This window comes from Limulus polyphemus, unplaced genomic scaffold, assembly GCF_000517525.1.
Source record: "Limulus polyphemus unplaced genomic scaffold, Limulus_polyphemus-2.1.2 Scaffold637, whole genome shotgun sequence".
In the NCBI taxonomy this organism is placed as follows: Eukaryota; Metazoa; Arthropoda; class Merostomata; order Xiphosura; family Limulidae; genus Limulus; species Limulus polyphemus.
In genome coordinates this window covers 287,826-300,935 of record NW_013666247.1, presented here as the reverse complement: position 1 = coordinate 300,935, position 13,110 = coordinate 287,826, and the positions used below count along the sequence as shown (strand labels likewise).

The window sequence follows — 13,110 nt, the reverse complement described above, 5'->3', positions numbered from 1 at the left end:
ATTCTTCAAGTCACTAAAAGTAAAAAAAAAATATATTACGTGAAAGTATTCTTCAAATCACTAATAGTAAAAAAAATATATTACGTGAAAGTATTCTTCAAGTCACTAAAAGTAAAAAAATATATATTACGTGAAAGTATTCTTCAAGTCACTAATAGTAAAAAAATATATTACGTGAAAGTATTCTTCAAGTCACTAAAAGTAAAAAAAAATATATTACGTGAAAGTATTCTTCAAGTCACTAAAAGTAAAAAAAATATATTACGTGAAAGTATTCTTCAAGTCACTAAAAGTAAAAAGAAAAATATTTTATATTTCGTAATAAATGTAAATTTTTACAAAATTCGAGGGTAGATTATTCTTTCTTAGCTTAGAGTAGATCAAAGTAGCACTGTTAAATATACACTGCTTAGCGACCAATATTTCAAGATGAAGCGTTATAGTTCATTTCAATACATTATATTAGTATGAAAAACAAAACTCCAAATATGATATGCTAAAACTTAAAATTTCAACTATCACATAAAAGTCTGATTTTTAATTACACAAGCTTTACTGAATATAACAAAAAATAAATGAAAAATCGTAACAAGTTGAAGTAATTTGAATTACCCATCTTCACTCTATGAAATTATCTGTTAATGAGTGCTTAAGAACTTAACAAAATTATTATAAATCCTCAAGACACTTTAAGGAAGATAAATTAATTATAGGCATGAAAAGCAAAGGCAATATAATAATATAACGAAATCCGGTTTAAAGATTATTTTCAATTAATGAAACAAGCGTGTCGATATGGTGCATACATATTTGTTTCATATATTTTTGGCCCCCCAGTGGCACAGCGGCATGTCTGCGGACTTACAACGCTAGAAACCGGGATTCGATACCCGTGGTGGGCAGAGCACAGATAGCCCATTGTGTAGCTTTGTGCTTAATTACAAACAATCATATATTTTGTAATATAATATCATTTTTAATGATAAAACTTAAGATATTGCTTCAAAATATTTTATGGTAGATTGTTTACTTTCAGTAATGTTATTGTTACTATTTTTTTGTTAACCAATTCTGTAATGTAGTGAAAGGTAATACACATTGGTATGAGCATATAGATGTTTTCCCCCTACGCCGTTCCCTTATTTGAAGGTTGATGGATTTCCAATAATGTCACCTCAATAAATTTTTCATACGCGAGTTTTTTTATATGCGATTTTTATTAATATTTGAACATATAACCTTAGAAATGTATTCACATTCAGTGAAACAATTGTTAATTTGTTACATCAAAACTCTACGAGAGGCAAAGTAATGAAAAAGCTTGAAAAGTTCTGAAGATAATAAACAAAGTAACGAATTTCAAGAAATAATTTAAAATAGATTCAAAAATGCTATGATTTTATTGTACCTTGGCGAAGCCATTATAACACATTTTTAATATGAAAACGTACTATATTAATATATATAGAACAGTATATGCATAGTCACCGGAACATACCTCAATATATATTTGGTAGGGGGGGAACTGACGATCGGAGAGCACTTTATTTAATATGTTAACCGTGAACTATGAATTTAAAACTGAAATAGGGAATTGTCATTATAGTTATGCACAAGTCTCTATTCCCATTACAAAGCAGCATCTTGCTGCTGGTTCAGAATTGGGGGAACGTTCCCCCAGTGCTTTCCGCTTCCGCCACCTATGAATATATGCATTTAAGAAATCATACTAGTAATGAGTATGCAACTTTATTACTGACAATTATATAAATCAATCAAACTTGATATTATAGAAAAGGAAGTGTCTGGTGGAACTAATGCTTTGATCATTATATTCGCATGATGCGTCTTCAGAATAATGATAATGTATATTGTGACATAAAATTCACTCATTTTCAGGGATTGCTCTGGGAAAAATAACTCCCTGCTGCTGGTAATTTACACCGCTATAAATGTTCCAAATATAATGATGTCCATTCAGTTATGAGAATTATTGCACTGATTACGCTGCTGAACAGAATGATTTAATATCTGTATAGTTGTACATGGATATACTGTTTGTGTTTATGTATATGTAATCATCGTTTGCACCAGTAACAATAACAGTTGTACACGTCGTGAAACGTCCAACCACTCGGAAGCTCAACATATTTAATAATTTACGATAGAGAGGAAATTAAGTGTATCATTTTAATTGATGCGTTAAAAGCATTTTAGTTAATTATGTTAAACAACAGTTAAATTGTAAAATAATTTACTTGAAGATTTTATAAAAAAAATTAAAAACATATTGTTTATATACTACCAAATATTTAAAATGTGGCTTATATTAGGTTAGATATTTAAAAGAACCTGAAAACATGAAAGCGATTAAAACACTTTTCTTGAGTTATATAGAAAACATAATTATTATTATTATTATACAAGGTGCGTTACAAGTATATACCTATTGTCCGATATTATACAGGGTGCGTTACAAGTATATACCTATTGTCCGATATTATACAAGGTGCGTTACAAGTATATACCTATTGTCCGATATTATACAAGGTGCGTTACAAGTATATATCTATTGTCCGATATTTCGATATGTTATTTCCAAAAGTATTTAAATACAAGAAGTGGACAATTTTTTGCAACTCTTGTGTTTTGTGTATTAACATATAGGGATTAAACGTATGAAAATTGACACTGCAATAGCAGAAGAAACTTTTCGGCAATTTGGAGCTGACTGAATGTGCTGTAGACGCGCAGGCAGCATTTAGAAAAAAATATTTCTGGACGACAAGAAAAGTTATCCGGGACTTCAATTTATATGCAACATTTCCAAATATCTTCTAGAATGAATAACATATGGTTACATAACAGTTTCTCACCTTGTATTAGAGTTCCTGCAATATGTTACAGTAAGGTGTAGTTATATCTCACTATGTAAGAAAGAATAAAAGAGTTTGTGAAACACCTAAGCTAGTCAATTGTAATAAGCGCTATTTTTTAATCTTTAAAATCTGAGCAAAAAATGCGAAATAACATTGCTGTTTTTTTAGCACTATGGGCGATCTGAGATCTGTCTACTGCGGGAAATCGAGCCCTGAATTTTAGCATTACAATTCTGAAACTTATCGCTGGCCCACACATTTTATTTTAATGATTTCATTTTTCATTCCTTAAATTAAAAAAAATAACAATTAGGAGTCCTACTTATTAAATAGAAGCTATTTCAAAAAATGCGTGTGGTTGAAAGTATTTGTAATTCAGTTTTGAAAAGGTAAAACAAATTTTGACCGAATAGAAAAATTTTAGAGAGAACTTAATCCCACGGTACATACATGTTTTCTTATACCTTAGAACATTCTTATTTACATAGGTTAGTTAAAAAAATTGGCTTCTTCTAAATTCGCTACAATAGGAAGTTAAACAGGTAAAAGTGATTAGGCATAGATATACCCCCCCCCAGTGACACAGCGGTATGTCTGCGGACTTACAACGCTAGAAACCGGGTTTCGATACCCGTGGTGGGCAGAGCACAGATAACCCATTGTGTAGCTTCGTGCATAATTACAAACAAACAAACATAGCAAACAAAGTTTTGTCACAAAAAATAATACTTGAAAATGCGACATGCTTCTTCAACAGGACTCTGCAATTAAACGTCAATAAAGTTTCAAGTAAAAGGTCTTTTACAGTAGCATTTCTCACGAGATTCCAAAACGATCGCCTTTAGAAACTGCTATACCCTTTAGTGGATTCTCGTTAACTATAACCAGTGGAGTAATTGATAGTTTGTAATGTCTTTAGAAGCAAAGCCCCCAAACACACACAGATATAAAGAAAACGTATACTCAAGTTTTCTCCTTAATAGGACCAGTCAACTAGATAGATAGCATAATCATATGATGTTATATGATTGACCTTATACTCACGGACATTATACTTTACTTCAGTTATACTCTATTTGTGGTAACCGTAATAGTTGATGTTATATGATTGACCTTATACTCACGGACATTATACTTTACTTCAGTTATACTCTATTTGTGGTAACCGTAATAGTTGATGTTATATGATTGACCTTATACCCACGGACATTATACTTTATTTCAGTTATACTGTATTTGTGGTAACCGTAATAGTTGATGTTATATGATTGACCTTATACCCACGGACATTATACTTTACTTCAGTTATACTCTATTTGTGGTAACCGTAATAGTTGATGTTATATGACTGACCTTATACCCACGGACATTATACTTTACTTCAGTTATACTCTATCTGTGGTAACCGTAATAGCTCACTTAAAAGAACGAAAGATGAAATTATTGTACACTCTGGACCGTTAAAACCTAGAATCTGATCGATTATTGGCTCTATACTTTTCATTTCATGGTGACCGAGATGAAGTAGGAGAAAATAATACCATATTTGAAATCACTCTCATATATCTTAGAATTTAATAACCTAATTTAGCACTTACGTCTTGCTTTGACGCATTGAGCTTAACACTTTGATCATTACTTAGATTCCCATTATGTTCAATCGCTAGCCGTTGGTAGAAATATTTTTTGTTGTGTAGATGTGGAATATCCTGTTTCTGTCTTGTTTAGAAGATATATATATATATATGTACAGAAAAAGAGATACAGATGCTTTCAAATACCCCTAAAACCTATTTCTTAATGTTAAAGTTATTATGCTAGCTAACTTAAGGACAAGCAATCACTATAAAATGTATATATAACTTAATTATAACGATTGAATTTTCTTACTATTTTTTGTTTAAGAAATGCAAATTGACAAGAAATTATGTTTATTATAGAAGTAAATTGTGTATATTTATTTGTGTTGGCGTATCATATTTTTCATAGAAATCTATATAATTCGTTAAAATCCTTGTTTATAAATCTCAAATGTATTTTTCCCCTAAAAATAAAGTGAATGCAACCCTATTATTGGTTAAATACATCTTCTCGTAACTGAATCTATCAATATGTTAAACATGTGTAAACCAATCTAATTATCTATTGAAATGGATATGTCCACTAGGCATAGATGTGAAGACCTTTTAGAAGATAAGTTATCTCTTTAAGTAAGAAAATAAAAAGCATAATAAATTATATTTTGTGTGCCTTATATAGCCTACATCAGTAGAAAGCTCAATGATATAATAATGATAGCTTACTTACGCTTTATATGATGAAGTGTTAAATGTCTTCTTAATCAACTCCAGTTACAGTTCATTATTATTTTTTGCAAGCTCTTGTATTAGAAAAAGAGCCAAAGAGAAACCTAGATCTCCTCAAACTGGACAAAGAGCTAACTGTAAGGCAATTTTAACAGAATATTGCTTTACATAGAAACGTCATAACAAAATGTGTTAGAATAATTTATGATGCATTTTGATTGTAAGCTAAGCACTGGCACTAAGTTGTAATTACATAATTAGAGTTGAAATAGTAGGATTAACTTGTTATAAATGTATATAGCTTACAGTTAACCGATACTTTCATTTCATTGAAAGTCGTTAAGTTGAAATGAAATATTAATTTCCTTTCTTAATTATCCTTAAATAAGTTAAAATACCTTTGGTTTTTCATCACGCATATTATGGTAAAGCATAATCTGATATGATATAAAATTACAAGATAACAAGTCAAAATCAATTACTCGAGTAGTAAGAGCAATCGATGAATCCTAAAATATTCATATGTATTTATATAGCTAAAAACGTGTGAAAGCAAAACCATATATCAACTTCGAGAAACAGGGAACAAAAATAACGAATTTCAAAGCAAATGCTCTTAACACGTAGAATATTTTTATATAACATTTCTAAATGTATCTGATGATTCTCTTCCCACATAATTATATACATTATCAACTGATTTGTTTAAAATTCTGAGTAGTTTTCTAGTAAACTTTGTACAGCAATTCAGAATATTAAAACACAGACCTGTCCGTCTTTTCCCGCCACCATCATTAATAGAGAGGAGAGAAACAAGCCTAAGCGCCCAGATCATTAAACTCTCTCAGCCTTTTGATTGTGAAGTAGTTCAGTATGCCAGTGACGTCAATGCCAACGAACATGGTGAGTGCTTCACACTGACAATTTTAAATTGAAATTAGTCTAGTTTATAATTTGTTACAGGCCACTTGGCTAATGCAACTGTTCTTATGAATTTATTCTGCTCATTGAAACTTTTCTTAATATATATATATAACTGAAATGAGACTGGTAAGGATTAACGGATGAACAGTTTGTTTCTGAAAGTTATATTATGAATGAATACGATTATTGATACCTATCTCAAAATTGTTGCCTGAAAATTATGTGGAATAACGAGAACAAAAGAAAACATTGACAAATATGGGCATTTGAGCAATAATCAAGCATTGCAACTGAGCACAAAAACTGGGTTTCTGCTATTACCAGGCTTTTATGTAATTCTGAGAACCCATGAGTAAACGAAAGGAAGAATATGTTATAATATGTCGACCACACTACACCTACTATATCAAGTGACGACGAGGCCTTTAGCCTAATGCCAGGGCTCTTCAGGTCGGCTGGGATACGACTGACATAGCAGTGTTCTAAGTGCTATGTATGTCATCAGTTTTCATGAACAAGATAAGATTAAGCAAGTGAATTTTGATTATTAATTAAAGTAGATATCTATATATGTATAATTACAGTTAACCTTATATACTAATCTGCACATACACAAGTGTCACGACTACCACATGGCCACGATTACTTAAAACTCACCAGTGACTCATCGATAAAAATCGGCTTTCGATAACCATAGCTGTAATAGCACACATAGCCCATTGTGTAGCTATGTGCTTAACACTAAACAAGCCAGTTACTTAAAACTAGAGGTTTTATTAAATTCATGTATATTCATAATATATATGTTGTATTTATGTAATTACGTTTTATAGCACTAGGTGTCTTCTAGTCTATGAGCTCAAATAGGTCTTTGTGTAGCTCCGCGTGGAAATTATAAAATAAGATTTCAGCTGTTTGATCCTTACAATTAAAACAATACATTGTGCGAGTAAAAATTTCTTTTGTTCAAAGTGTTTTAAAGATCTATTTCAAAGGGCATTATTATTCATTTAGTATAAACATGGCATGCCGTAGAAGAGCGATTTAGCTGTAAGAAAAACAAAATATTATTCGTGAATCTTTGCAGTTTACTTATTCTAAGGCTGTGTATACTTCTTGGTGTTCATTCTTTAGAATCACAGAGATCACTAAGTATTCTAAACGTGTATGTACTCGTTACTTTAAACTTTACTATAGAAATTTTAGCTAAAACTATATATTTTCAGTAGTTTACTAATACGTTGCTTAAAAACCGTAAATAATTATTTAAGAAATTGTCAACTAAACTGAGGAGCAGATTCTGTCAGTGATTGCTATTGTAATCCTCATAGAGAGAATTAGCATTTGTTTGGGAAAATTTTAAAGATATACTAATGTTACTTGATAAGCTACTTAATTTATTTCCAATGGACAAGTCGGCATAAGGGATTTATCTGTTAAAGATGTTTATTGTATTATGCCTTCTGTCATGAACACTTGAAGACTCAAATATAAATAAGAAAGAAAATGAATAATAAATGTAAATGTGCGTGTTATAATTTTTTCTTAGCATAATTAGTGACTTTGAAATTTGTTACTTTAATATAAAATAGGCAGAAGGTTTACTTTAGTTAAAAGATGATGAAGTCGTTTACATCTTGATTAAACACACTTGATCAATTCTTCCAGAACTGTAAACCTAATTTTCATGAACATGTATATGTTCAATAGAGTTCAATGAGGCCATCGGGACTGAAAAACTAATTGTGTTTGAGTTGGTGGACGATGAAAACAATCTATTTGGTTAATTTTTATTCTCCAGTTGTAAACCAAATCTTGATCGATGTCTTTATTACATTTTTCTTGAAACCTACAGGCAAACAGAAAAATATTCGTACGATATATATATATATATATATTATTATTATTATTATCACATTTATGTCTCATGAAAACTACAGCAATTAACAATTTTTCAAGCATGGCAACAAACTAATAATGGAATAGAAGCTTTATAAAGTTTCTTTTAAGTGTTCATTAAACACGTTATTTCGAAGTTGTAAATAGTTTCTACGAAATATGTTTGCTGAGTAGAATATACTGCTCTCATCAGGTCTGAAAAGCTAACTGTGTTTTCAGCTGGTGGCCTGTAAAAAATAAGCTATTTGGTTTGGTTCTTATTTTGTGGCCAAAACGCGAATGTGACTAATGACCTCACTGCAATTTTCTTAAACTCTTAAGGCGTTAGGTGAGTTTGAAATATGAAAATGGTATGCACAGATGTTGTGGAAATAATATTGGAAATTTTTCTACTTTCTATGATATAACAGCAACAACAAAAACATGTTATAAATCATATTCTGTAAGTTTTGCTATTGCAGTCTTGAAACAAATGAAGGTTATCCTGTTTAAGTTACGAATAATCCAAGAACCTCATAAATCATGTAAGTGAATTTTGTACATCCAGATATAACACATCATTTTTGGCATCTTCTGGTATTTTGTATGCTCATCCTGAGAGGCATTTAAAACGATACATGGAATAAACGGACAAGTTAGGGGCCTAATTTAGAACATTTGCTCAGAGACGGAGCAACTAATCTGCAGCACCTGCGCTTATTCGGATACTCTTAATCATATATTGGTGTTGACTGTCGCAACTATAACGCCCTAGATATTGCCACTCAACACTTGGACCTTCTAGTTTATATTTTTCCTAACCACATCAAGGACAAGTTTCTCCATCAACTTCTTAGAAACACAGAAGATGACAGGTTTATTTTATAAAACATTTCCAATTATATAATGATGTTATGTATTATACAATTATACAGAGAAAACAAAATAAGAACGTATTCGTTGGTCGTACAACAGACAGAAACATAATAATGTAACTGCCGTAACGCTTATGTAATGTGGTAGCGAAAAATATTATAGGATCCCTTGATCATCAATTACGCTTTCTTTGAAAGAGGATAAATTATTTTACAGTCTGCAGGACTTTAACTGTGAAATAGGGACACTCGCCATTGCATGAGATAACCAAATAAACAATTCCACTAGCAACGTAGAAGAATCTGGAAATCAAGTTATTTAAAATGTCAGAATATACAAAAGAAATAACAATAAATATTCTAATAAGAATAAACCTAATTTAATACCTAAATATAATAAAGACATGATATTTGTAGAATATTTTAATCATGTTCAGTTGATAAAGTAGAAAGCGTATAATTGCATCATTATATGTTAAGTAATAAGTTTTGTCAATATAGAACAGGACTTTTTACTGTAGTTTTTTAATAGTTTGATTATTATTAAACTAATAATTTTGGCTCACTTTATGAAACTGATTTAATGCTCTACAAAAATAATGCTGTTTTACTAATATGCGTAAATAGTAAATTATAAATTACAAATAGCAATTTGAAGGATCCTTCATATAAAATTTATATACCTTACTTAACAGTTCTATAACTAATCTCTATCCTCCTACACCCAGATAGATGGGTACACATCTTTATCACTACATTTTCTTGAGCTACACTATAGTGCATAAAGGTATCCGTGCTTACTTTATTTTGTTTTTATATATGCCAAACTAATTAAGGTGAAAATACACATCCTTATCACTACATTTTCTTGAGCTACACTATAGTGCGTAAAGATATCCGTGTGTATTTTATTTTGTTCTTATATATATATCAAAATAATTAAGATGGAAATACACATCTTTATCACTATATTTTCTTGAGCTACACTATAGTGCATAAAGGTGGGTGTTTATTTTATTTCTTATATATGTCAAAATAATTAATGTGAAATTAGTACCCGTGATGTTTAACTAATAACCATTTTTTATTAAATTATTAAAACCATTAATAATACATAATCAAATGTATACAATGGTTTTATGGTTGTAACTACTCATAGGAAAACAATTCTGAATAGGTGCTTAATTTGTCAATTTAGTTTTAATCTAGCTTTCCTTAGCTCCTTTCTCTCATGAGTCGTCATTGGTATTATTTAGCCGACAATACTTTAAACATGAGGATATTCAACTAATAGATTAATGAAATCTACATATTATAAGTTCTATATTCTCTGACTGGTTAGCATCATATGAACTCTTGATTTCAAATCTATCAACTACTTTTTCTAAACAAAAATGTATAAACCAATTAGAAAAGTGTAGGCTAGAGCATATTGATTTAAGTTATATTTCAAGTACACTGTTAAATGTATTTACGTTTGTAAATTGTTTATTAATAAGTTACCGCGCCTATATATTGAAGAACCAGAAATGAATATATATAACAAAAAGGAAATCAGAAACGTTTTTTCTGTGAATGTTCAAATACATGACACAATAACATGACACAATCGATGTTAATATATGCGTGTTCTCCAATAGCTATTTAAATCACATGCGCATAAAACATCCACCTTTCGTTCATTCATATAGAGATCGATATGTAAATGTTCTAGGAGACAGAGCATGGAGAAGGTTAAGTTTGAAAAATAATGATAATAAAATTCGCAAGATGTAGGTTTTATGGTTATTCCGATTAAAAAGAAATTGTTTCAAAGACTTTATTAGATATTAAAGTTAAATGTAAATTCGTACATTTTCGAAAAACTAACTAACATAAAATCAGCAAGTCGTAATACGCTGTAACATAAGCAATAATATCAATAATTTTGCGTTTATAAAATTTTGAATATAATGTTAAGTGGGTAATTATTACAGTATGTTATTTACTCTAACATATCTAAAATAGTTACTATTTAACAAAAATGGCTGCTGTAATGCACGTAAACATCTTGATGCAAAATCTTGCAGTTAATAATTACATCACTATATAAAACTACCCAATGAAAAATTGTTTTCTCTGGTTCGTAAAATGATTAATAATACATCACTAGCTGAATTAACACTCGGTATTTATAAGATGTATAAGATTTATGTTTCGATAATTTTATTTAGACAGTTACAGTATTTCAGAGGGTAAATATTTTATTTAGACAGTTACAGTATTTCAGAGGGTAAATATTTTATTTAGACAGTTACAGTATTTCAGAGGGTAAATATTTTATTTAGACAGTTACAGTATTTCAGAGGGTAAATATTTTATTTAGACAGTTACAGTATTTCAGAGGGTAAATATTTTATTTAGACAGTTACAGTATTTCAGAGGGTAAATATTTTATTTAGACAGTTACAGTATTTCAGAGGGTAAATATTTTATTTAGACAGTTACAATATTTCAGAGGGTAAATGACGAATTCAAAGTATCAAATCTATCGTGGCTGCAACAAGTTATCGATTTTCTAAAAAAAACGGTAAAAATAGCACTAAAAATATCTACTCACTTGCCCACCCCCTGTTACTCAGCGGTAACTTGTCGGCTTATAGCGCTAAAGTTCGGGGTTCGACATCGTCAGTGGGCACAGCGCAGACAGTCTCTTTTGTAGCACTGTGTTTAACAATAAGATTAAACCAAAGAAAAACAAAAGTTATTCGCTATAAGATGCCATTGATTTTATTGGCAGTTGTCAAACAGCACTTGAATGTCGCGTTCTGGGCGTCTGTCTTTTATTCGTAATGCTCAAAGTAATAAACATGAATACCAACGAAGCTCAAACGTTATATACCTTAAAGAACATGACGATACACTAGTAGTTGTTGCATATTATTAAAGTGTGATATAAACGAATATATCCGAAATCCATCACCGCATATTGTGTAAAGCATACTTGAGATAACTTAATATCTTTAGAAGATATAAAAGTATAACAAAAATTCTGAGAATAAATACTGAATGTAAACTGAACACATATTTGAGACAAGTGACCTTTTCACTCGATGTAGTTCGTTGTTTTTCCAGAAGGTTCTTATAAAAAAGTGAATATTTGGAACAATAATGTGAGAGAAAATGATCTTACCTTATCTTGATCAAAATATAGGTATAGCTATTATCTTTTATATATTTTTCAGATACTCATTAATTCGACAGTTAATGAAAGAAATATTTACATAAATCTTATTGTTAAATGAAAATCCTTTCATGCAGAACGGTTGCTTTCGGTTTCAAACTCGGACTACAAAGTTCTGAAATTTATGATTATTTTCTTTTGCCTTTAATTTTATATGCACGTAGATATTATAACAAGTAAAACACTACATCCGAAACACAAATTCGCTTAAATAATCCAAAAAATCTTTAAAGACAATCCAATAAGAAAATAATATATATATATTTGATTTCAAATTATTAACATTTTGTTATATTTGATAGATCTTACACTCTTGCTGTCCAGGTTTTCCTTAAATTCACCCGTTTTCATATATTAATTAAAATGCATATTGTAAAGAAATCTTATGGTTTGTTTGTCAGCTGTAAATAAGGCTAAAATACATTGTCACTTTTCGGGTATTTTTAGGTAAAAAAGACACAGAAAATTCCATGAGATTACTTACCAATTTCAGTATTATTTCTGTCTTAATGAGCTTCTCAGTATATTTTCTTTAAGTCTGTAAAGTAAGTTTATGGTATAAAAACGTTATTTCTTGAATACGTAGAGAGAAAGAGAGAGAGCGGTGGCAGGATCATCTCAAGGAATGCTTAATCGATATCAGTTGGCCTTCTGCGTAATTTTCTTCGGTTCAAGTCTTAAGTTTGCACTGTTATGAAAATAATGACTATTAGATTTAGATAACTGTCATATTCACTGTGACTCTGAATTCTACAGAGAACAGTGTACGATACACACTCACTCGCCCAGAAATCAGCCACCAACTAACTGGTGAACTTAGAGGTAACTTGCCTCTATCTGATGTGAACACAATAGCAATTCTAGTCGATAGGTGGGGTTAGTGATCGAATAGCAGGAATATTCTAGAGCAAAATCGCATTGAACTATCTGCTGTGTCCATATCGGGTAATCGAACCCGGGATTTTAGCGTTGAAACTCCGAGGAGTTATCACTGCCCCACCTGTATAAGTTAAAGGAAAATAACT

At 30.4% G+C, this 13,110-nt stretch overlaps 1 protein-coding gene across 4 annotated transcripts in view; it reads right to left on the bottom strand.

Moving 5' to 3' along the window:
• Window positions 1–12,898, bottom strand: part of LOC106459614 (leucine-rich repeat-containing protein 24-like) — a 160,391-nt gene extending 147,493 nt beyond the window's left edge. For all 4 annotated transcript variants that reach the window (XM_022386138.1, XM_022386141.1, XM_022386140.1 and 1 more), the window contains exon 1: window positions 12,570–12,898. The gene's annotated coding sequence lies outside the window, so the exon portion shown is untranslated. The remainder of the gene's footprint in view (window positions 1–12,569) is intronic.
• Between the last annotated feature and the right edge of the window lie 212 nt (window positions 12,899–13,110).